The 27,574-nt window shown below is 37.5% G+C and overlaps 1 protein-coding gene across 4 annotated transcripts in view; it reads right to left on the bottom strand.

The window, feature by feature from the left end:
* hs3st1 (heparan sulfate (glucosamine) 3-O-sulfotransferase 1) overlaps positions 1-27,574 on the bottom strand; it is a 362,702-nt gene that overhangs the window by 241,081 nt on the left and 94,047 nt on the right. For 2 of the 4 annotated variants that reach the window (XM_062039569.1, XM_062039570.1), the window contains 4 exons: positions 27,412-27,565; positions 14,748-14,804; positions 13,480-13,635; positions 13,244-13,378 (listed from right to left, as the gene is read on the bottom strand). The gene's annotated coding sequence lies outside the window, so the exon portion shown is untranslated. Of the gene's footprint in view, positions 1-13,243; positions 13,379-13,479; positions 13,636-14,747; positions 14,805-14,906; positions 14,960-27,411; positions 27,566-27,574 lie in introns of all 4 variants that reach the window. The other 2 variants (XM_062039571.1, XM_062039572.1) reach the window with 2 other exon arrangements.

The following is a 27,574-nucleotide window of genomic DNA, read 5'->3' as shown; positions in this document are numbered from 1 at the left end:
ATATATATATATATATATATATATATATATATATATATATATATATATATATATATATATATATATATATATATATATATATATATATATATATATATATATATATATATATATATATTAGGGCTGCAACAACTAATCGATTAAATCGATTAAAATCGGTTATTAAAATAGTTGCCGATTAATTTAGTCATCGATTCGTTGGATCTATGCTATGCGCAGAGTTTTTTTTTGTTTTTGTTTTTTTTTTATTAATTTTTTTTGTTTGTTTGTTTGTTTTTTTTAAATAAACCTTTATTTATAAACTGCAACATTTACAAACAGCTGAGAAACAATAATCAAAATAAGTATGGTGCCAGTATGCTGTTTTAAAAAAAAAAAATACTGGATAGGATAGAAATGTAGTTTGTCTCTTTTATCCGATTATTAATCGATCAATCGAAGTAATAATCAACAGATTAATCGATTATCAAATTAATCGTTAGTTGCAGCCCTAATATATATATATATATATATATATATATATATATATATATATATATATATATATATATATATATATATATATATATATATATATATATATATATGTGTGTGTGTGTGTGTGTGTGTTTTTCAAAGTTTAACGTCCACTACCAAGGACGTTGCTTCCCATTAGGATATATACATTGTACTTGACTTTTATTCTGTTACATTATAACTTTTTCAAACTACTACTTGGTTTTGTGCGTGGAAGGCAGCATCAGATAAACTGAAACTAGTGTTGTACCAAAATATTGGTATTGGGACCGGTACTTTTCGATACTTATCTAAATAAAGGGGACCACTAATTTTTTTATTATTGACATTATTTTAACAAAAAATCTTAGGGATCATTAAACAATATGTTTAGGATTGCAAGTTTTGTCCTTAAAAAAAATAGTGAACATACAAGACAACTGGTCTTTTAGTACCGGTAGTAAGTAAACAAACAAAGGCTCCTAATTTAGCTGCTGACATATGCAGTAACATATTTTCCATTCTATTATTTTGTCAAAATTGTTAAAGACAAGTGGTAGAAAATGAATTATTAATCTACTTGTTCATTTACTGTTAATATCTGCTTACTTTCTCTTTTAACATGTTCTATCTACACTTCTGTTAAAATGTAATAATCACTTATTCTTCTGTTGTTTGGATGCTTTACATTAGTTTTGGATGATACCACAATCCGATACCAAATAGTTACAGGATCATACATTGGTCATATTCAAAGTCCTCATGTGTCCAGGGACATATTTCCTGACTTTATAAACATAATATACATTTTAAAAAAACGAAAGAAGATGTTGTGATGCCAAAAAATATTGATGTAATCATAGTAGTATCAACTAAATACGCTCCTGTACTTGGTATCATTACAGTGGATGTCAGGCGTAGATTCACCAATGGCGTTTGTTTACATTTTGACGCCGGTGAGCTATGGGTGTGGGACCGGTACTTTTTAGAGGCGGTATAGTACCGAATATGATTCATTAGTATCGCAGTACTATACCAATATCGGTATACAGTACAACCCTAACTGAAACCTTCACTTTCAGTTTACATGTTAATCACAACAACACTTGATGTCCCCTTGGCGTTGTTTTTGTCACAAAGACGATGTCCCGGGCAAAAGTCAGCATGATTGAAGCCCGCTGCGCCATACCCGTGTATTCAACAAGTAACTTCCATCCCAAGCAGACATTGAGGACTTTTACGAGTAAGGGCTTGGCAGAGCCACACCAAATGAGACCTCAATTATCGGCCAAGCTAAATAGTCCAAAGGCAAATATGCCGCCAGTCCAAAAATAGCAAACAATCTCTCGTCTATTTCAAACTCTCATGTCTTGGACCCCGAGCTTATTATGACAGTTTGATTTGCGATATGATATACTGTAGCTTACTGCAGCTCGCTACTTTCTTAAACCTTCATTTCAATTCTGCCATGTGAAATTGGAATGGTTTCCCAGATTTACGGGAGAGTATTAAGTCGTCTCCGCCGCACTTTACTTTTTCCGACTAAAAATGAAGTAGGAAACGGCGAGAAAGGCGAGCGGCGACTATCTCGAAGGATCAACTTTCCCAGAGGAAATAATCTGTTCCTGGGTCAAACTACCACCAGACACGGTGATGCACCAGTATCAAAAATAAAGGCTGACTTTGTTGTCCTTTCAGTACATTTTTGTTGTGCTATTTAATTTTGTGAATGCTCCAAAGCATTCACACATATGGTTTTCTACACCAAAATCCATCTACCGTATTTCCTTGAATTGGCGCAGGGAATATAGTATTCGCACGTCTAGAATTACTGCCGGGTCAAACTCATTCCTCAAAATAATTAACGCATGCTTGGCCTTATCGCCGGTTTATTATTAACGCCGGATCAAATTAGTTTCGCAAAATATTAATTTTATTATCGCATGTCTATAATTTTCGCCGGGTCGAACTTGTTTCGCAAAATATTTAGCATATGGCTAGAACATCTGCCGGGTCAAATTCGTTACGTCACGAGTGACGCTTTACCTGTCCTCATTTTCAAAATGGAGGAAGCTGCTTTCAGTAGTTTGCAATCGCACAAAGGAAAAAAGATAAAGAGCTATTCAGTAGGATTTAAGGTCCAAGCTATTGAATACCGGTACAGTATGCTAAAAAGAACAGTAAGCAGCTATGTTTTATTAATATACCGTAGCTGCGTGTGTCAAATACTGTATGAGTCATTAAACCTCCTGGTGGTAGAGGGCGCTGCCGCGCTAGTGATCCTTCTTGCGACTTCCGGTACTGCAGAAGAAGTGACAACACGCAGCAAGAGATTTATTTTATTTTTTTCTCTCGCCTGAACTTTTACTTTTAACATGGAGGATTACATACCGGTATCTAAAATAAAACAGTTTTCTAAACTGGACTTTCAATCGAAGCAGGAGGTAATAATTAAAGGAATATCTCCATCGAGACAGAGAGACTTTTAAAACTGAAGAAAGAAAATAATGAAGACTTCTATAACCAAGTTATCGATGCTTTTGGTATAGAAGGAGCTGCAAATGGACTCCATTTATAAGTACAGGTAAGACCATAATAACGTTTTTTTAATTAAATGTGCTTTTCATGATGGTATGCTTACATCACACTCAAAGCGCACGCCTAAATTTACCGCATTCCTTTTGGTAAACGCCGGAGTGAGAAGAGGTTTTAAAATAATTACCGCATGCATGGCCATCCCGCCGGCTTCCGGTAAACGGCGGAGTGACAGGAGGTTTTAAATTAATTAACGCCCCTGCGGCTATTCAAGGAAATACGGTATTTATTATTCAACTTATTAAACTTATTATTCTTCTTCTCCAGATTTTGGCGCGCTCTACCTTCCACATTTTTCACCCGATTCAAACCGTTCCAACTTCAAACTGTTCAGCCTATTCAGGAATCGAGGGGCTTTTCTTTGACTAATTCCAAAAATTCCCAGATTTCCCAGAATTCCAGGTTTTCCGGGATATTTTTCCATTCAAAATGAATTGGCCATTTTTCATTTTTCCACCATTTTCACATTTTTCAACCGATTCAAACCATTCCACCTTCAACATATTCCACCATTCTGGAAATTCAAACTTCTGTTTTTCGAAGTTCAAAAAAATTCCAGAATTTTCCAGAATTCGTGCTTTTCCAAAGTCCTATTTCCACCCTTTATTCTGGCGACCACTCTTTCCACATTTTTCAACCCACTTCAACCGTTCCACCGTCAAAACATTCCTCGTAATCAGGACAAAAAACGAAGTCGTTTTTTTAACTGGAAAAATTCCCGGTTTTTCCAAAATTCCAGGAATTCCGTAATACTATTTCTCAGTTAAAAATGTTACTACTTCAACATTACTCGACCGATTTGAAAAATTCCAACACCAACCATTCATTCCAACACCAACTACTCATTCAGAACATTCACATTTTTTAGCATTTTCCAAAAAAATTCCCGAAATTCCCATTAAAATGAATGGGACATTGTTCAAAGTTCCATAATTCCCACATTTTTCATCCCAATCAAACCGTTCCAACTTCAAAATATTCAGCCTGTTCAGGAATTGTGTGTTCTCTTTCAACAATTGTAAAAAAAAAAAAAATCCCACATTTCCAAGAATTCCCAGTCTTTAAGGACATTTTCCCCATTCAAAATGAATTATCCATTTTTCAAACTTCCACAATTCCCACATTTTTCAACCGATTCAAACCATTCCACCTTCAACACATTCCACCAATCTGGATATTCAAACTTCTGTTTTTCCAAGTAAAAAAAAATTCCAGGATTTTCCAGAATTCCTGCTTTTCCAAAGTCCTATTTCCACCCTTTTTTCTGGCGACTACTCTTTCCACATTTTTCAACCCACTTCAACCGTTCCACCGTCAAAACATTCCTCTTAATCAGGACAAAAAAACGAAGTCGTTTTTTGAACTGGAAAAATTCCCGGTTTTCCCAAAATTCCAGGAATTCCGTAATACAATTTCTCAGTGAAAAATGTTACTACTTCAACATTTCTCCACCGATTTGAAAAATTCCAACACCAACCACTCATTCAGAACATTCAAATTTTTTAGCATTTTCAAAAAAAATACCAGAGATTCCCAAATTTCCATGAAATTCCCATTTAAATGAATGGGACATTGTTCAAAGTTCCATAATTCCCACATTTTTCATCCCAATCAAACCGTTCCAACTTCAAAATATTCAGCCTGTTCAGGAATTGTGTGCTCCCTTTCAACAATTGTAAAAAAATAAAAATAAAAAATAAATAAAAATAAAAATAAAAGATTTCCAAGAATTCCCAGTCTAAGGACATTTTCCCCATTCAAAATGAATTATCCATTTTTCAAACTTCCACATTTCCCACATTTTTCAACCGATTCAAACCATTCCACCTTCAACATATTCCACTCATCCTGGACATTCGAACTATCATTTTTTCAAGTAAAATTTTTTTTCAGGAATTCCCGTTTTTTCAAACCCTATTTTCACCCATTTTTCTGTCGACTACTGCTCCCACATTTTTTAACCCACTTCAACCGCTCCACCTTCCAAACATTCCTCTTAATCAGGACAAAAAACAAAGTTGTTATTTGAACTGGAAAAATTCTCTGTTTTTCTGAAAATCCAAGAATTCCATAACACCATTTCTCAGTTAAAAATGTTACTACTTCAACATTTCTCGACCAATTTGAAAAATTCCAACACCAACAATTTCAACTCATTCAGGACATTCACATTTTTTAGCATTTTCGAAAAAATCCCAGCTTTTCCCGAAATTCCCAAATTTCCATGAAATTCCCATTTAAATGAATGGGACATTGTTCAAAGTTCCATAATTCCCACATTTTTCATCCCAATCAAACCGTACCAACTTCAAAATATTCAGCCTGTTCAGGAATTGTGTGTTCTCTTTCAACAATTGTAAAAAAAAAAATCCCAGATTTCCAAGATGTCCCAGTCTAAGGACATTTTCCCCATTCAAAATTAATTATCCATTTTTCAAACTTCCACAATTCCCACATTTTTCAATCGATTCAAACCATTCCACCTTCAACATATTCCACTCATCCTGGACATTCAAACTATCATTTTTTCAAGTAAAAAAAAATTCCAGGAATTCTCGTTTTTTCAAACCCTTATTTCACTCTCTTTTCTGCTTCTCCCACATTTTTCAACCCACTTCAACCGCTCCACCGTCCAAACATTCCTTTTAACCAGGACAATAAACAAAGTAATTTTTGGAACTGGAAACATTTCCTGTTTTCCCGAAATTCCATAATACCATTTCTCAGTTAAAAACGTTACTACTTCAACATTTCTCGACCAATTAAAAAAATTCCAACACCAACAATTTCAACTCATTCAGAACATTCACATTTTTTAGCATTTTCCAAAAAATCCCGCTAATAATTATACATACATCTACAATGTAACTCTGCACTAATAATAATAACTACTTCTACACTATAACTCTGCACTAATAATACATACATCTACACTGTAACTCTGCATTAATAATAATACATACATCTAAAACTCTGGACTAATAATAATACATACATCTACAACTCTGCACTAATAATAATACATACATCTGCAACTCTGCACTAATAATAACACATACATCTACAACTATGCACTAATAATAATACATACATCTACACTGTAACTCTGCACTAATAATACATACATCTACAACTCTGCACTAATAATAATACATACATCTACACTGTAACTCTGCACTAATAATAATACATACATCTACACTGTAACTCTGCACTAATAATACATACATCTACATCTCTGCACTAATAATAATACATACATCTACACTGTAACTCTGCACTAATAATAATACATACATCTACACTGTAACTCTGCACTAATAATAATACATACATCTACACTGTAACTCTGCACTAATAATAATACATACATCTACACTGTAACTCTGCACTAATAATAATACATACATCTACACTGTAACTCTGCACTAATAATACATACATCTACATCTCTGCACTAATAATAATACATACATCTGCAACTCTGCACTAATAATAATACATACATCTACAACTCTGCACTAATAATACATACATCTACAACTCTGCACTAATAATAATACATACATTTACACTGTAACTCTGCACTAATAATACATACATCTACACTGTAACTCTGCACTAATAATAATACATACATCTACACTGTAACTCTGCACTAATAATACATACATCTACACTGTAACTCTGCACTAATAATAATACAAACATCTACACTGTAACTCTGCACTAATAATAATACATACATCTACACTGTAACTCTGCACTAATAATACATACATCTACATCTCTGCACTAATAATAATACATACATCTGCAACTCTGCACTAATAATAATACATACATCTACAACTCTGCACTAATAATACATACATCTACAACTCTGCACTAATAATAATACATACATCTACACTGTAACTCTGCACTAATAATACATACATCTACACTGTAACTCTGCACTAATAATAATACATACATCTACACTGTAACTCTGCACTAATAATAATACATACATCTACACTGTAACTCTGCACTAATAATACATACATCTACATCTCTGCACTAATAATAATACATACATCTGTAACTCTGCACTAATAATACATACATCTACATCTCTGCACTAATAATAATACATACATCTGCAACTCTGCACTAATAATAATACATACATCTACAACTCTGCACTAATAATACATACATCTACAACTCTGCACTAATAATAATACATACATCTACACTGTAACTCTGCACTAATAATACATACATCTACACTGTAACTCTGCACTAATAATAATACATACATCTACACTGTAACTCTGCACTAATAATACATACATCTACACTGTAACTCTGCACTAATAATACATACATCTACATCTCTGCACTAATAATAATACATACATCTGCAACTCTGCACTAATAATAATACATACATCTACAACTCTGCACTAATAATAATACATACATCTACAACTCTGCACTAATAATAATACATACATCTGCAACTCTGCACTAATAATAATACATACATCTACAACTCTGCACTAATAATAATACATACATCTACACTGTAACTCTGCACTAAAAATAATACATACATCTACACTGTAACCCTGCACTAATAATACATACATCTACACTGTAACTCTGCACTAATAATAATACATACATCTACACTGTAACTCTGCACTAATAATACATATATCTACATCTCTGCACTAATAAAAATACATACATCTACAACTCTGCACTAATAATAATACATACATCTACACTGTAACTCTGCACTAAAAATAATACATACATCTACACTGTAACCCTGCACTAATAATACATACATCTACACTGTAACTCTGCACTAATAATAATACATACATCTACACTGTAACTCTGCACTAATAATACATATATCTACATCTCTGCACTAATAAAAATACATACATCTGCAACTCTGCACTAATAATAATACATACATCTACAACTCTGCAGTAATAATAATACATACATCTACACTGTAACTCTGCACTAAAAATAATACATACATCTACAACTCTGCACTAATAATAATACATACATCTACACTGTAACTCTGCACTAAAAATAATACATACATCTACAACTCTGCACTAATAATAATACATACATCTACACTGTAACTCTGCACTAATAATAATACATACATCTACACTGTAACTCTGCACTAATAATAATACATACATCTACAACTCTGCAGTAATAATAATACATACATCTACACTGTAACTCTGCACTAAAAATAATACATACATCTACAACTCTGCACTAATAATAATACATACATCTACACTGTAACTCTGCACTAATAATACATACATCTACAACTCTGCACTAATAATAATACATACATCTACACTGTAACTCTGCACTAATAATAATACATACATCTACACTGTAACTCTGCACTAATAATACATACATCTACATCTCTGCATTAATAATAATACATACATCTGCAACTCTGCACTAATAATAATACATACATCTACAACTCTGCAGTAATAATAATACATACATCTACACTGTAACTCTGCACTAAAAATAATACATACATCTACAACTCTGCACTAATAATAATACATACATCTACAACTCTGCACTACTATCTATTTATCTATCTAACTCTGCACTAATAATAATACATACAACTACACTGTAACTCTGCACTAATAATAATACATACAACTACACTGTAACTCTGCACTAATAATAATACATACATCTACAACTCTGCACTAATAATAATACATACATCTACACTGTAACTCTGCACTAATAATACATACATCTACAACTCTGCACTAATAATAATACATACATCTACACTGTAACTCTGCACTAATAATAATACATACATCTACACTGTAACTCTGCACTAATAATACATACATCTACATCTCTGCACTAATAATAATACATACATCTGCAACTCTGCACTAATAATAATACATACATCTACAACTCTGCAGTAATAATAATACATACATCTACAACTCTGCACTACTATCTATTTATCTATCTAACTCTGCACTAATAATAATACATACAACTACACTGTAACTCTGCACTAATAATAATACATACAACTACACTGTAACTCTGCACTAATAATAATACATACAACTACACTGTAACTCTGCACTAATAATAATACATACATCTACAACTCTGCACTAATAATAATACATACATCTACAACTCTGCACTACTATCTATCTATCTATCTATCTAACTCTGCACTAATAATAATACATACAACTACACTGTAACTCTGCACTAATAATAATACATACCGCACATCTACAATTCTGCACTACCGTATTTCCTTGAATTGCCGCCGGGAATATAGTATTCGCCTGCCTAGAATTACAGCCGGGTCAAACTCGTTTCGCAAAATAATAAGCGCATGCTTGGCACTTCCGCCGGGTCAAATATGAGTCATTAAATGACTCCCGCCTCCTGGTGGTAGAGGGCGCTAGTGATCCTTCTTGCGACTACCAGTACTGCAGAAGACCGGTGCTGCAGAAGACAACAAGCAGCAAGCGTGAGCAGCAATCGTTTGCTTGCACTTTTAACATGGAGGATTACATATCTAAAATAAAACAGTTTTCTAAACTGGACTATCAATCGAAGCAGGAGGTCATAATTAAAGGAATAGCTCTATCGAGACAGAGAGACTTTTAAAACTGAAGAAAGATAAGGAAGACTTCTATAAAAAAGTTATCGATGCTTTTGATCAGAAGCAGCTGCACATGGACTCATTTTTAAGTAAAGGTAAGACCATAATAACGTTTTTTTTAATTAAATGTGCTTTACATGATAAGGTAAGCGCCGGAGTGAGAAGAGGTTTTAAAATAATTAGCGCATGCTTGCCCATTCCGCATGCTTTTGGTAAGCGCAGGAGTGAGAAGAGGTTTTAAATTAATTAGCGCCCCGGCGGCTATTCAAGGAAATACGGTAATAATAATACATACATCTACACTGTAACTCTGCATTAATAATAATAATACATACATCTACACTGTAACTCTGCATTAATAATAATAATACATACATCTACACTGTATCTGACCATTTGGAACAGCTTCCCAACCATAAAATGTTATCGTTCAAGTGTAAAAATAAGTTAACTCCCTTTAATGTGTGTGCAGTGTGAAGCTTCCCGCACCTGCGGATTAGCAAACAAGGTTATTTTGTGGGCACAGCGCGCGGCCTTTCGATTGGAATAATCTGCGCGGCTGACCCCACAGTTGGTGCAAACAGCAGCGATGACGTGCGCCAGCAGGAACGTGTCTCCCGAGTTAAGAGTGCCAGGCGCTGGCCAGTGTAAGTGCGTGTGAACGTAAATAAACGTCATTACAACAGGCATCTCCCGGGCTCCTGTCACACACTGGAGGTAAACACAGACCTTCCTGCAAAAACACCTCTGCTGCTCCAGCAATTAAGATACGCCGCGCCGGCGCTCAATCACACGAGCTCGCTGGCGACTCTCGCCCAATCACCAGTTAAGAGGCTCACTGAAATACTGGAGTGGAGTCACATTCAGGGTAACCCCCGCGTGCCAAGTGTAAACAAACAAAACCTGCTGTAAAGTGTTTCCACGCAAATAAAAGGCGAGGTGCCGTCGCTGACTGACAGTACGTGCAAACAGTTGAACAGAAGGTCATGTGACCGATACTGGAACAAGCATCTAAGCAACTACAGTACATACTACAAATAATACATACAGCTACAACTCTGCACTAATAGTAATACATACATCTACACTGTAACTCTGCACTAATAATACATACATCTACACTGTAACTGCACTAATAATACATACATCTACATTGTAACTCTGCACTAATAATAATACATACATCTACACTGTAACTGCACTAATAATACATACATATACATTGTAACTCTGCACTAATAATAATACATACATCTACAACTCTGCAATATTAATATTACATACATCTACACTGTAACTCTGCACTAATAATAATACATACATCTACACTGTAACTCTGCACTAATAATAATACATACATCTACAACTCTGCACTAATAATAATACATACATCTACACTGTAACTGCACTAATAATAATACATACATCTACAACTCTGCACTAATAATAATACATACATCTACACAGTAACTCTGCACTAATAATAATACATATAGCTACAACTCTGCACTAATCATAATACATACTGTACATCTAAAATGTAACTCTGCACTAATAATAATACATATAGCTACAACTCTGCACTAATCATAATACATACTGTACATGTAAAATGTAACTCTGCACTAATAATAATAATACATACATCTACAACTCTGCATGAATAATAATACATAAATCTACAACTCTGCACTAATAATAATACATACATCTACACTGTAACTGCACTAATAATAATAATACATACATCTACGACTCTGCAATATTAATAATACATAAGTTTACAACTGGGCACTAATAATAATACATACATCTACAACTCTGCACTAATAATAATACATACATTTACAACTTTGCACGAATAATAATACATACATCTACACTGTAACTCTGCACTAATAATAATACCCGTTAGCCTATAGTTGATGTGTCATTGACCGGGCTAGCATGCTAAGCATTACACTAAAAGCGAAGCACCATCACACTAAGCATTCATTGTACGAACATACTAGCTTTGTTAAACAAGATCATAGACTGTATTGGACAATATAGTTTACATATGAAATGTCCATTTCCATTTACAAAACACAAAACCAGTGAAGTTGGCACGTTGTGTAAATGAATGTAAACAGAATACAATCATTTGCAAATCCTTTTCAACCTATATTCAATTAAATAGACTGCAAAGACAAGGTATTTAATTTTCAAACTGGTAAATGTTATTTTTTGCAAGTATTAGCTCATTTGGAATTTAATGCCTAACCCTAATTCGTAAATAAAAAGAGAATACAATGATTTGCAAATCTTTTTCAACTTATATTCAATCGAATAGACTGCGAAGACAAGATATTTAATGTTCAAACTGAGAAACGTAATTTTTTTGTGCAAATAATCATTAACTTAGACACATTGCAAAAAAGTTGGCACAGGGTAATTTTTACCACTGTGTTACATGGCCTTTCCTTTTACAACACTCAGTAAATGTTTGGGAACTGATTATCCCTAAATTCTTTGCAATAGCTCGTTAAAAAATGTTGTTCTTAAACTTTTCGACAATTTGCTCACGCATTTGTTGACAAAGTGGTGACCCTCGCTCCATCTTTGTTTGTGAATGACTGAGCATTTCATGGAAGCTGCTTTTACACCCAATAATGGCACCCACCTGTTCCAAATGAGCTAATATTTGCAAAAAAATAACTGTTTTCCAGTTCGAACATTAAATATATTGTCTTTGCAGTCTATTCAATTGAATATAAGTTGAAAAGGATTTGCAAATCATTGTATTTTGTTTTTATTCACGATTTACACAACGTGCCAACTTCACTGGTTTTGGGTTTTGCACTGTAGCTGCTACAAATGGACCAGGACTGAAGAGAATCGAAAAGTACCCTCTACAAGCTGGAAGCACTCATTTTGAGAGTGGGTGGTGCAACAGAAAATTTGGGGTTTTTTTTAGGACACACTTTGAAGACACCTGGTCTAAGTGATCGGCGACATGATCTAAAGTCCACCATTTGAACTGTGACACAACAAAACCCTGAGGAGGTTATTGACAATGTGAGCGTCCACAAAATACCAGGGCAGTCTTGTGGTAGCCGGACCACCAAGACCCTCTGTTTATTGTTCGAGAGCGTGTCATGGTGGACTCCAGCCGAGCGCTGCGCTCCGAGCAAATCTGGCGTCCAGCAGGAGCGCCGGTGAGGGAGGAGCGTTGGACAGCGACTTTTAGGACTGTTTGGGGCTAAGAGGGCACATGGGAGCTGTGGCCTGAAGATGGATCCCAGCCGACCCCCTCCATAGGTGTCAATGTTATGACATGTGCGCTGTTTTCCCTCACAACAAGAGCACTTCATCTTGCAGGGTGGCCGGCCTCATAAAAGGGAGAAAAAACTTTGATTTACATTCAGGGGATTCTCCTTTTCCTGTTACACTTACGCTTCACTTCCTGTGGGCTTAAATAAGCAGCGAATGAAGTAGGGGGGGAGCTTCATCTCCATTCCAATGTACGCCCAAAAGGAGTGACATCAGGAACATTACGAGGACGGTTAATGGGGGAGATAATGGACCATTCTGGAGGACAATCGGAATGTTTGGTCAGTTCTGCTCGGTTATATGTTCCATAACCGTTCCTCAGACGGACATCTCCACAAGGACCTCGCAATGAAACTTACTTGCTTGATGTGGAAACGGAGACATAAATACTTCATGTAACGCTTTCTTGATGCCCTTTTGTCTCCCGCTGAGGAAAAGATGAGGTCATGCACCATCTGCAGGCTGAAGATGATTGCAGCTGTCAACACCTGTTTCACCATCAGATCTGATCATCCCTGAAAAGCAGATTTGAAACTATTTTTAGCTCGTGGCTTGTCACGTTCTGCTTTTTGATTCCACAACAAAAGCCCAAAACATCAGCGATTAGCCTTACGCTTACTTAAATTGACATGCTAACGTCGTTAGCGGTAAAAAAAAAAGAACAGTTTACATACACTTGTAAAGAACATAATATCATGGCTGTCTTAGTTTCCAATAATTTCTACAACTCTTATTTTTTTGTGATAGAGTGATTGGAGCACATACTTGTTGGTCACAAAAAACATTCATGAAGTTTGGTTCTTTTATGAATTTATTATGGGTCTACTGAAAATGTGATCAAATCTGCTGGGTCAAAAGTATACATACAGCAATGTTAATATTTCCTTACATGTCCCTTGGCAAGTTTCACTGCAATAAGGTGCTTTTGGTGGCCATCCACAAGCTTCTGGTTGAATTTTTGACCACTCCTCTTGACAAAATTGGTGCAGTTCAGCTAAATGTGTTGGTTTTCTGACATGGACTTGTTTCTTCAGCATTGTCCACACGTTTAAGTCAGAACTTTGGGAAGGCCATTCTAAAACCTTAATTCTAGCCTGATTTAGCCATTCCTTTACCACTTTTGACGTGTGTTTGGGGTCATTGTCCGGTTGGAACACCCAACTGCGCCCAAGGTTGTCCTGAAGAATTTGGAGGTAATCCTCCTTTTTTATTGTCCCATTTACTCTCTGTGAAGCACCAGTTCCATTAGCAGCAAAACAGGCCCAGAGCATAATATTACCACCACCACGCTTGACGGTAGGCCTGGTGTTCTTGGGATTAAAGGCCTCACCTTTTCTCCTCCGGTATTGTGGCCAAACAGCTAAATTTTTGTTTCATCTGACATCACATGGACAAAGATAAGACCCTTCTGGAGGAAAGTTCTGTGGTCAGATGAAACAAAAATTGTTTCATCTGACCACAGACATCTGACTTGTTTCTTCAGCATTGTCCACACAATGCTGAAGAAACAAGTCAGATGTCTAAAGTTAGAAAACCAACAAATTTAGCTGAACTGCGCCAATTTTGTCCGGTTTTGTCTGATTCGACCTGCAAGAGCTGTTAGCAATAAGGTAGGCTTTGCATTTACCTGCATGATGTTCTCTGTCTCTGCACCCTGGGGTCACGCCAAAAGCAACATCCCACACTGTAACAAATAGTCACGATAAAGCATTTTTTGTTATTAGCGTCTTTGAATTTTGCCATCATCTCTTTTCTATCAACTTATACTCATCATTTTTAACCTTACCTTGTTTTATTGAGCTTGTATTCTCTTTACTTCCGGCTTCAGGCACATGTTTCCTTATAAGGTAACGGTTACACATTGGAAACTTTAAAAACGGAATTCCAAATGTTTCTGTCAAGTTTTGCAGACAAAACACAAATTGATCCCGGTTTACATATCTATATCTATCAGTACGTCATTTTATTAGGCTAACTGGTTAGCCTATCTCGCTAGCTAGCTAACTAACTATTATGTCATCATGTGAACCAAACCTCCTGATTTGGCCTGCAAGAGCTGTAATAAGGTAGGCTCCGCATTTACTGGATGTACGATATAAGACTATTTCTCTCATCATGGGGCACAAATAGCCAAGCCCTAATGGCCTGTTGTCATCACCAATAAATGTATTCCGCCCTGGAATTCCCACATTAACATTTCTACATTTTTACACTACCTCCAAAACGCAGAGGGGATGAATGGAAGAGGAAATCTGTCTTCTATCACTTCTCAAGGCTAAAACCGTCAACGCTAAACGCTTTTTAACACCCTTTCAGTGTTGCCGAGTGGAAAAAAACGAACACAAGTCTTTGGTTAAGTGGAGTTTTTCCAACCCTAGTAAACAAGGAGGCCTCTGGTTGCAGGTTTAATTGAAGTGTTAATTTAAACCGTTTCATTAATTAAAGCAAACATCGCGCCCAAGTGCCTCTTGAAGCCGTGTTTGTTGAATATGTGTAATATATGTGTGTTGTGAAGGAGGTTTTCTTTGCTAAGTGTCCTGGCTGTCACGGCAACATGATGGACGGCACAGAAACACACACAGCACACGGGAAAGAACTAGAAAGCAAAATTCAGTTGATAGTTTGCTCATAAAGGGCTCCATACATCCAGCCAAAGATATATATTTAGCTTAGCATAGCTGGCATACCGTTAAGCTACATATTTTTACTTATTTGGTTTATCTTGATAGTTTTCCTGTGCTAGTTAGCTAAAAGAAACATATTTTTGATTATATTCAAAGAACAACAATCCATACCCATTTCGCTATTTAGCTTATCTTATAAGCTCTATGTGTCGAAGCGCTTTAGCAAGGTGCATATTCAGCCTAGTTATACACTATATTGCCAAAAGTATTTGGCCACCTGCCTTGACTCACATATGAACTTGAAGTGCCATCCCATTCCTAACCCATAGGGTTCAATATGATATGGGTCCACATTTTGCAGCTATTACAGCTTCAAATCTTCTGGGAAGGCTGTCCACAAGGTTGCCGAGTGTGTTTATAGGAATTTTCCACCATTCTTCCAAAAGCGCATTGGTGAGGTCACACACTGATGTTGGTCGAGAAGGCCTGGTTAGTGTCACGGCCCGGGCGCACCCCAGTTTTCGCATTCATCTCTGCGCTGGGCGCACCTACAAACGTGCGCTGCCGCGTGCCACTCCAACTGCAGGAGGCGGCTGCATTCAATCGGCTCAATCAGCACTCTACACACCTGTCACTGATGAGCTTCCTCACCTTCTTAAGCCAGTGCAAACCTGCATTACGGGCCAGAACGTAGCGACCTGTTCCTGTACAGTAAGCCAAATATCTCTAAGCTATATGCACACTCTCTTGCTCTCCGTTTCTCCCCCTCCGTGTTCATTGGTCTTGTGTCCTTCTTGTCGTCTTCCAGCAGCATTCCTCCGTTCCCGCGTTACGAGCAGTGTGTCTCGTCTCCCCGCATTCCCTCTGGTTCCTTGGCTGCCTCTTGGATCTCGACCTCCCGCCTGGACACGGACTTTGACGCCTCGCTCCTGCACGTGACCTCACGCCTGCCCACAGACCTCCGAGCCTGCCTTGCCCCCTGTTGGACTCCCACACTTTGCTCAACACTTCCGGTAACACTCTACAGATACTCGCTACACATAGTCACACACATACACATTTTGGATTAGTCACACTCCATTCTATTGTTATATTACCGTATTTTCCGCACTATAAGGCGCACCTTCAATGAATGGCCTATTTTAAAACGTTGTTCATATATAAGGCGCACCGCATTATAAGGCGCGTAGAATAGATTCTAAAGTAGAGGCTGGGGTTACGTTATGCATCCATTAGATGGAGCTGCGCTAAAGGGAATGTCAACAAAACAAATAGTGATTGTAACTGACACTTCTACTTGCTGCTAGTTAGCTAATTTAATATCTAAAGTCTAATTTACCAAAATCGAAAAATTTGAAAAACAGCCCAAAAATTTAAGAATGTTCACTCATGTCGCTCTGTTAGCTGTTAAGCTTGCCTCTATTTATCCAAATGTATTAGCTAGCTTAACCTAACTAGTTGCCTAATTTAATATGTAAAATATAATTTACCACACACATTGACACCAAAATGAAAAAGAGCTAAAAAAAAATAAAAAATACAGAATTCTCAACCCGATTCGTTATGTATGCTGGTTAACTTGGCTTTGTTTGTCCAAATCTCCTAGTTAGCTGCTTATCCTAGCTAGATAGCTAAATTACCGTAATACCTACAATTTTATTTAACACCATAATTGCTACCGAATTGAAAAAGAGCCAACCAATAAAGAATTATTCACTCATTTCGCTATGTTAGGTGGTTAGCTTGGCTCTATCTATCCACATATCTTGGCTAGGTGCTTATCCTAACTACCGTATTTTTCTGACTATAAGTCGCAGTTTTTTTCATAGTTTGGCCGGGGGTGCGACTTATACTCAGGAGCGACTTATGTGTGAAATTATTAACACATTAGCGTAAAATATCAAATAATATTATTTAGCTCATTCACGTAAGAGACTAGACGTATAAGATTTCATGGGATTTAGCGATTAGGAGTGACAGATTGTTTGGTAAACGTATAGCATGTTCTATATGTTATAGTTATTTGAATGACTCTTACCATAATATGTTACGTTAACATACCAGGCACGTTCTCAGTTGGTTATTTATGCCTCATATAACGTACACTTATTCAGCCTGTTGTTCACTATTCTTTATTTATTTTAAATTGCCTTTCAAATGTCTATTCTTGGTGTTGGCTTTTATCAAATAAATTTCCCCCCAAAAATGCGACTTATACTCCAGTGCGACTTATATATGTTTTTTTCCTTTTTTACTATGCATTTTCGGCCGGTGCGACTTATACTCCGGAGCGACTTATACTCCGAAAAATACGGTAGTTGTTTATAAAAATGCACCAAGTAAATAAACACAATGAAAAAGGATTCATGAAATAAAAAACAGTTTACCTTTCTTGTTAGCCCTCTAAATGTCTTAGCTACTTACTATTGCTATCTTTTTATATATTATTTGTATTTTTTTTTTTGGCAAGCTGGTTAGCCTAGCCAGCTAACTTAGCTCATCTACGGACCTCATATTTCTCCATCTGTCTGACAATTTTAGCAATCTACCTTCGCTGGCTAGCCATAGTTAGCTCCTTTTAGTGAGCTACTTTGCCTAGCTCGCGCAGCTATCTATCTAAAATAACACTTAGCACTTAAATCAACAGCAAATTGCGAATAATTTGACACCAATCGCCTCCCATTAGCTCTAATTCGGGTATCTCCCCCATCTGATGTGGAATGAAATCTTCCATTAAGTCGGCGGTTTGTAGCTTGACTCTGTCTATCCAAATGTCTTGGCTAGCTGCTTATACTAGCTAGTGAGCTAATTTAATATCTAAAGTCTAATTTACCAAAATCGAAACATTTGAAAAACAGCCCAAAAATTTAAGAATGTTCACTCATGTCGCTCTGTTAGCTGTTAAGCTTGCCTTTATTTATCCAAATGTATTAGCTAGCTTAACCTAACTAGTTGGCTAATTTAATATGTAAAATCAAATTTACCACACACATTGACACCAAAATGAAAAAGAGCTAAAAAAAATAAAAAATACAGAATTCTCAACCCGATTCGTTATGTATGCTGGTTAACTTGGCTTTGTTTGTCCAAATCTCCTAGTTAGCTGCTTATCCTAGCTAGATAGCTAAATTACCGTAATACCTACAATTTTATTTAACACCATAATTGCTACCGAATTGAAAAAGAGCCAACCAATAAAGAATTATTCACTCATTTCGCTATGTTAGGTGGTTAGCTTGGCTCTATCTATCCACATGTCTTGGCTAGCTGCTTATCCTAACTACCGTATTTTTCGGACTATAAGTCGCAGTTTTTTTCATAGTTTGGCCGGGTGTGCGACTTATACTCAGGAGCGACTTATGTGTGAAATTAACACATTAGCGTAAAATATCAAATAATATTATTTAGCTCATTCACGTAAGAGACTAGACCAGGGGTGGGCAATTAATTTTCACCGGGGGCCGCATAAGCAACCCGAGCACTGCTGGAGGGCCACACGACAATATTTCAATTAAATTTTGCTCAATATTATTTTTGATATACTGTAAGATAAATAATAATGATGATAATAATAATAATAATTAATAATAATAATAATAATTTAATTTAACCTCACTTAACTTTATACAAAAGCAGATTGCTTTTGATGGTCACTTTATCCTGCATTGTCCAACATTTTTCCCCATCAGATTTGGACAACCATCTGTTGTTAAAAATAGTTTTTAATCATATTTATTTTATATTGTTTTTTATATTGGTTTTATATGTAATTGTTTTTTCTTTTTATTCAGTCATTGGTGGAGCTAAGGATAATATTTGAATATTGTTTTTAATATTGTTGTGCAGCACTTTGGAAACATTTTGTTGTTTAAATGTGCTATATAAATAAAGTGGATTGGATTGGATTGTCACACCTGCCAGCTTGTCCCATTTCAGTCCTAACATGTCCAAACACGCATTTACCTATGTGAACAAGTCATTACCTGTGGTTATCTCTTTAATTGACTGCATGGCTGCCACCTACTCCGTGATTTGAAAGTCTGCAGTTATCCCACGTAAGAAGAAGAACAGCTGGAGGTGTCACGTACATCACAGATCTCATCCAAAGTTAGCGAAAAACAGTCTAAGTCTCCGGGCATACAGCGCAACAGAGTCCAATAAGCACTCCTTAATAAACTCTCCGTCAGAAAACGCCTTACTTTTTCTGGCGCTTTTGTGAGAAATGACGAAACTTGTCCTGACGGCTGCATCTCTGGGGGTGTGAAATATGGCAAAAAGTCCTTGTTGGGTTTGCAGTTTAACCATCAACGCATCAGCCTCCCTTGCGCGCGCTTCATCAGACACATTCCGGTATTTTCCCTCGTGTTTCTTCGTGTAGTGGCGATTAAAATGATATTCTTTAAACACAGCAAGCTGTGTACCACAAATTAAGCACACGGCTTTACCATTAATTTATGTAAAGAAATACTTGCCAGTCCAAAACACGCCATTCGTCATCAACTTTTCTTTTTTTAGCGTCTCATCACTTGTCGCTGTGCACCTGCACTCACAGGTTCCCCCCGGACATATGGCATGAATAACACATTTCAAAATAAAAGCAGCACAGTTGTATTGCGCGCACGACATAGATGTTTTTTAAACTTTATTTTGTAATTTGTTATTGCGCCGTTCAATTCACTCACAATCGCACACGCGCATACGTCCACACGGAAGTAATACAAATAACGCTTTTCAAAACAAAAGCAGCACCGTTGTATTGCACACTCGACATAGATACTTTTTGAAATTTATTTTGAAATTTTTGATTGGCCTCACGCGGGCCGGACAGGGATGCGCAAAGGGCCGGATGCGGCCCGCGGGCCGTACAATGCCCAGGTCTGGACTAGACGTATAAGATTTCATGGGATTTAGCGATTAGGAGTGACAGATTGTTTGGTAAACGTATAGCATGTTCTATATGTTATAGTTATTTGAATGACTCTTACCATAATATGTACGTTAACATACCAGGCACGTTCTCAGTTGGTTATTTATGCCTCATATAACGTACACTTATTCAGCCTGTTGTTCACTATTCTTTATTTATTTTAAATTGCCTTTCAAATGTCTATTCTTGGTGTTGGGTTTTATGAAATAAATTTCCCCCCAAAAATGCGACTTATACTCCAGTGCGACTTATATATGTTTTTTTCCTTCTTTACTATGCATTTTCGGCCGGTGTGACTTATACTCCGGAGCGACTTATACTCCGAAAAATACGGTAGTTGTTTATAAAAATGTACCAAGTAAATAAACACAATGAAAAAGGATTCATGAAATAAAAAACAGTTTACCTTTCTTGTTAGCCCTCTAAATGTCTTAGCTACTTACCATTGCTATCTTTTTATATATTATTTGTATTTTTTTTTTGGCAAGCTGGTTAGCCTAGCCAGCTAACTTAGCTCATCTACGGACCTCATATTTCTCCATCTGTCTGACCATTTTAGCAATCTACCTTCGCTGGCTAGCCATAGTTAGCTCCTTTTAGTGAGCTACTTTGCCTAGCTCGCGCAGCTATCTATCTAAAATAACACTTACCACTTAAATCAACAGCAAATTGCGAATAATTTGACACCAATCGCCTCCCATTAGCTCTAATTCGGGTATCTCCCCCATCTGATGTGGAATGAAATCTTCCATTAAGTCGGCGGTTTGTTGAAAAGCTGGCACGCCGCGCACATTTATTTATGTATCGCATGGGTCCAGTCCAGCTCACAGCTGGGTTTATTTCGCTCTATCAAAAGCTCCCTTTTTGAGGCTGGCTTCATGTTCACCTCTCTCTGGAGGTGGAGGTGCGCCGGCGCAAAAACATTTTACTGTAAATGATTTTCGGGGGGTTGGGGGGTTGTTTTCATTTGGCCTGGACACAGAAACACTCAGCGAGGCTCACGTTTGTCTTATGAAAATACGTGATTAGCCAACATTTCAAAAGGCTAACTTCAAATGTCAATATGTACCGTAACACTAAGTGTCAAGTGACTACATGGAGCTGCTGGACAAGCGCCCACTTTCAGAGCGCGCCTTCCCACAGTTCTTTGGATTCAACTCCTTCAGGTTTTAGCAGGCTAATGCACAAAAAAAAAAAAGGTAAATGAATAGAAGCGAGGACCTCACGGCTTCGCTTGACGGCCTCTTGACCTCCCAGGAAAGTCGGCCAAAAAAGGGGTGAAATAGTTTTTCGCTGGCAGTATTTTTACATAATAAGCAAGTTCACCGTTTTTTTTTTTTTGTTCAGTGATCGCCAGCCTCTGGAAGGATGCCACAGCTTTTACAGGAAGAGCACAGGTCTCCCTGCTGCAGCATGAATGGAGCTCTATGTGGGGGGAAACTGCCCAGTGTGCTCGTTTCTAGAAAACCAGGCAATAAATGAGGGGTTGGGGGGGGGGGGGGGGGTGTTTAATAAAAACTTGCAACCAGAAGGGCTTGATTCTGTGATGCTCACAAAGTGCCACTTTGGGTCCATCCTGAGGAAAATCAATTCATGACCATGTCCCTCCCCATCCCCGTCTTGGAATTAGAGATATTCTTCATGCTCTGTCATCCATCATGGGAGATGTTTCCTTCTTATATTACCGCTAACAAGCGTGCCTTTATAGGATATTTCCGAGCGTGTGTCGGTACACTAAGCTGTTGAATGTACCGTATTTTCCGGACCATAGGGCGCACAGGATTATAAGGCGCACTGCCGATGAATGGCCTATTTTTGATCTTTTTCATATATGTCACGGCCCGGGCGCACCTCCAAGCATCACTTCAGCTGCAATCAATCAGCAATCTGCACACCTGAAGCTGATGTGATGCCGGGCTTCTTAAGCCATAGCGAACCTGCGTTCCGGGCCAGAACGTAGCGACCTGTTCCCATACAGTAAGCTGACATCTCTAGCTTTATGCTCACTCTCTTTTTCTGTGTTTTCTCCTCCTCCGTGTTCATTTGTCTCGTGTTCCCGTGTCGTTCCAGCAGCATTCCTCCGTTCCCTGATTACGAGCTGTGTGTCTCGTCTCCCCGTCATACTTGCCGACCCACCCGAATTTTCCGGGAGACTCACGAATTTCAGTGCCTCTCCCGAAATTCTCCTGAATTTCTCCCAATTTCCAGCCGGACCTGAGTGAGGACAGCCTGTTGTCACGTCCACTTTTCCTCCATATAAACAACGTGACGGCCCAGTCACGTTATAACATCTACGGCAGGGGTACCCAAACTTTTCGCTTCTCTCTCTCTCTCTCTCTCTCTCTCTCTCTCTCTCTCTCTCTCTCTCTCTCTCTCTCTCTCTCTCTCTCTCTCTCTCTCTCTCTCTCTCTCTCTCTCTCTCTCTCTCTATATATATATATATATATATATATATATATTAGGGCTGCAACAACTAATCGATTAAATCGATTATAAAAATAGTTGCTGATTAATTTAGTCATCGATTCGTTGGATCTATGCTATGCGCATGCGCAGAGGCTTTTTTTTTTTTTTTTTTAAATAAATAAATAAATAAAATTATTTTTATTTTTTTTAAATAAACCTTTATTTATAAACTGCAACATGTACAAACAGCTGAGAAACAATAATCAAAATAAGTATGGTGCCAGTATGCTGTTTTTTTTCAATAAAATACAGGAAAGGATAGAAATGTAATTTGTCTCTTTTATCCGATTATTAATCGATTAATCGAAGTAATAATCGAAAGGTTAATCTATTATCAAATTAATCGTTAGTTGCAGCCCTAATATATATACAATCTAAACTGTCTTTTCCTTAAACTGAACAAAAGTCATATGTCCACTGATGTTTAAAAACTATACACTCGGAGTCTAATTTATGTTTCCCCAACGATTTCGCCATTTTTTCCCCTCGTGCACTAATTGACTGAAAGATCGCGCACTTGCCGCCTTTGTGGCGCAAGCGTGATGACGTCCCGTTACCGCTGGGAAAATGCATTTTTAGACAATATGATTTGCTTGAGCGGCTAGGAGACCCAATAACAAGCGCTAGAAAATGGATTGATGGATGAGCGAAAAAGGACAGATTAAAAAAAATTAATAATTACCTTTTTTTTTTTTAGTCGGGACTACCCGTGGGCCGGATTTTGGACGCTGGCGTGCCGTATCTGCCTAGGAGACCCAGTAACAAGCGGTAGACAATGGATTGAAGGATGGGCGAAAAAGATTTTTTTTAAAAGTATAAAAAACACTTTTTTTTTTAGTCGGGACTACCCGCGGGCCGGATTTTGGACGCTGGCGTGCCGTATCTGCCTAGAAAATGAATTGATGGATAGGCCAAAAAGGAAAGATTAAAAATAAACAATAATAAAAAAAATAAATTTACTGTATATATATTTTTATTTTTTTTTTTACTTGGTATTACCCGCGGGCCGGATTTTGGATGCTGGCGTGCCTTATCTGCCTAGGACACCCAGTAACAAGCGGTAGAAAATGAATTGATGGATGGGCGAAAAAGGAAAGATTAAAAAAAAATATATATATATATATATATATATATATATATATATATATATATATATATATATATATATATATATATATATATATATTTATTTTTTTTTATTTTTTTTTTTTTTTTACCTGCGGGCCAAATTTTGGATGCTGGCGTGCCTTATCTGCCTAAGAGACCCACAAGCGGTAGAGAATGGTTTGTAGGATGGGCGAAAAAGGACAGATTAAAAAAAATTATAATCAAAAAATAAATAAATACAATTTTTATTTACTTTTTAGCCAGGACTACTCGCAGGCCGGATTTTGGACGCTGGCGTGCCGTATCTGCCTAGAAAATGAATTGATGGATAGGCCAAAAAGGAAAGATTAAAAATAAACAATAATAAAAAAAATAAATATACTGTATATATATATTTTTTTTTTTTTTACTTGGTATTACCCGCGGGCCGGATTTTGGATGCTGGCGTGCCTTATCTGCCTAGGACACCCAGTAACAAGCAAAAAAATTTACCTGCGGGCCAAATTTTGGATGCTGGCGTGCCTTATCTGCCTAAGAGACCCACAAGCGGTAGAGAATGGTTTGTAGGATGGGCGAAAAAGGACAGATTAAAAAAAATTATAATCAAAAAATAAATAAATACAATTTTTATTTACTTTTTAGCCAGGACTACTCGCAGGCCGGATTTTGGACGCTGGCGTGCCGTATCTGCCTAGGAGACTCAGTAACAAGCGGTAGAAAATGGATTGATGGATGGGTGAAAAAGAACAGATCAAAAAAATAATAATTTAAAAAAAAAAAAAAAAAGTTGTTTTTTTTTTACTTGGTACTACCCGCGGGCCGGATTTTGGACGCTGGCGGGCCATATATGGCCGGCGGCCCGTAGTTTGGGGACCCCTGATCTACGGTTTTTGGAGCTCAGTGCGCAACTGCACACACAACAAGAAGGAGACTATTATATATGTCTCCGTTATCCATAGGTTTATCTATAACCCATAAAGTAGGCAGGTACGGAGCTATTTCTCAGCGTGTGTTTATTCCGGCCGGCACGTTAATACACTGACACACAACATCCGGATTCCCATCATGCATTGCTTCAAAACTACGGCAAGTAGTAATGTCCAAAAACATAACAGAGACGAAGCAGAAGAACGAAGAAGAGACAGTCATGGCGACGACGAGTAAGAAGAAGAAGTACTCTTGCAAGTTCCAAAATGATTGGAAACAAGAATTTCAGTTCACCCAGGACAGCTGGAAGGGGAAGGGGTATGCTAGGGAAGATTCCAGACTCTGGTGCATTTGATGAAGGCACTTTTTTTCGCTAAAATGTCGTTACACAAAAATTTAAAAAACTGTCTTGCTTTAACAGCACAATACTGGTCCTGTAGAAGTAGAAATCTCAAAACTTCATCAGGAGTCCCGACAAAACCCTTAAAGGCCTACTGAAATGAATTTTTATTTATTTAAACGGGGATAGCAGATCCATTCTATGTGTCATACTTGATAATTTCGCGATATTGCCATATTTTTGCTGAAAGGATTTAGTAGAGAACATCGACGACAAAGTTTGCAACTTTTGGTCGCTGATAAAAAAAGCCTTGCCTGTACCGGAAGTAGCGTGACGTCGCAAGTTGAAGGGCTCATCACATTTCCCCATTGTTTACACCAGCAGCGAGAGAGATTCGAACCGAGGAAGCGACGATTACCCCATTAATTTGAGCGAGGATGAAAGATTCGTGGATGAGGAGCGTCAGAGTGAAGGACTAGAGTGCAGTGCAGGACGTATCTTTTTTCGCTCTGACCGTAACTTAGGTACAAGGGCTCATTGGATTCCACACTTTCTCCTTTTTCTATTGTGGATCACGGATTTGTATTTTAAACCACCTCGGATACTATACCCTCTTGAAAATGAGAGTCGAGAACGCGAAATGGACATTCACAGTGACTTTTATCTCCACGACAATACATCGGTGAAGCACTTTAGCTACGGAGCTAACATGATAGCATCGTGCTTAAATGCAGATAGAAACAAAAGAAATAAGCCCCTGACTGGAAGGATAGACAGAAGATCAACAATACTACTATCGGGAGACACCGAACCAAACACTGGACCTGTAACTACACGGTTAATGCTGTGCCACCTGTCGAAGCCTAGCAATGCTGTTGCTAACGACGCCATTGAATCTAACCAAGCTACGGGACCTCGTCCGAGCTATGATAAAAACATTAGCGCTCCACCTACGCCAGCCCTCATCTGCTCATCAACACCCGTGCTCACCTGGACTTCACCCGATCATCGATGCGGTCGGCGGCTAGCGTCGGATAGCGTGTCTGCTATCCAACCAAAAGTCCTCCTGGTTGTGTTGCTGCAGCCAGCCGCTAATACACCGATCCCACATACAACTTTCTTCTTTGCAGTCTCCATTGTTCATTAAACAAATTGCAAAAGATTCACCAATAGTCTAGAATACTGTGGAATTTTGCGATGAAAACAGAGCTGTTTGTATTGTGATACAATGTGTCCCAATGGTTCCGTTTCAACCATTGACGTCACACGCATACGTCATCATACATAGACGTTTTCTACCGGAAGTTCCCCGGGAAATTTAAAATGTCACTTTATTAGTTAACCCGGCCGTATTGGCATGTGTTGCAATGTTAAGATTTCATCATTGATATATAAACTATCAGACTGCGTGGTCGGTAGTAGTGGCTTTCAGTAGGCCTTTAATTTTTTTTTAAATTTTTTTTGCTAAAATGTCGTAAGGGGGGACCCTTATACAAAAATTAAAAAAACTGTCTTGCTTCAACAGCACAATACTGGTCCTGTAGTTGTAGGAGATGTTTTAAAACCTCATCAGGAGTTCCGACAAAACTCGTAAATGGCAGAAAATGTATATTTTTCGAAAACGTTTTTTCGCTAAAATGTCGTAACCCAAAAATAAATAAAAAAAAGTGTCTTGCTTCAACAGCCCAATACTGGTCCTGTAGTTGTAGGAGATGTCTCAAAACCTCATCAGGAGTCCCGACAAAACCCGAAAATGGCAGAAAATGCTTCTTTTTTTTTTTTCTTTTTTTTTACAAAAATGTTGTAAGGGGGAAAAAAAACTGTCTTGCTTCAACAGACAGGCAGATAGGCTTCTGTGATTTTTTTCCCTCCCTGGGGAAGTGTTATGGGCACATCCTACCTGTAGGAGGCCACGGGGAAGACCCGGCTAGCCTGGGAATGCCTGGGGATCTCCGGGTAGAGCTGGACCAAGTGGCTGGGGAGAGTGAAGTCTGGGCTTCTCTGCTTAGGCTGCTGCCCCCGCGACCCGACCTCGCATTAGCGAAAGAAGATGGCTGCATTGA

Source organism: Entelurus aequoreus, linkage group LG28 (genome assembly GCF_033978785.1).
Source record: "Entelurus aequoreus isolate RoL-2023_Sb linkage group LG28, RoL_Eaeq_v1.1, whole genome shotgun sequence".
NCBI classification, from domain to species: domain Eukaryota; kingdom Metazoa; phylum Chordata; class Actinopteri; order Syngnathiformes; family Syngnathidae; genus Entelurus; species Entelurus aequoreus.
The sequence above is the reverse complement of the archived record's forward strand: the minus strand, read 5'-3'. Positions and strand labels throughout refer to the sequence as shown.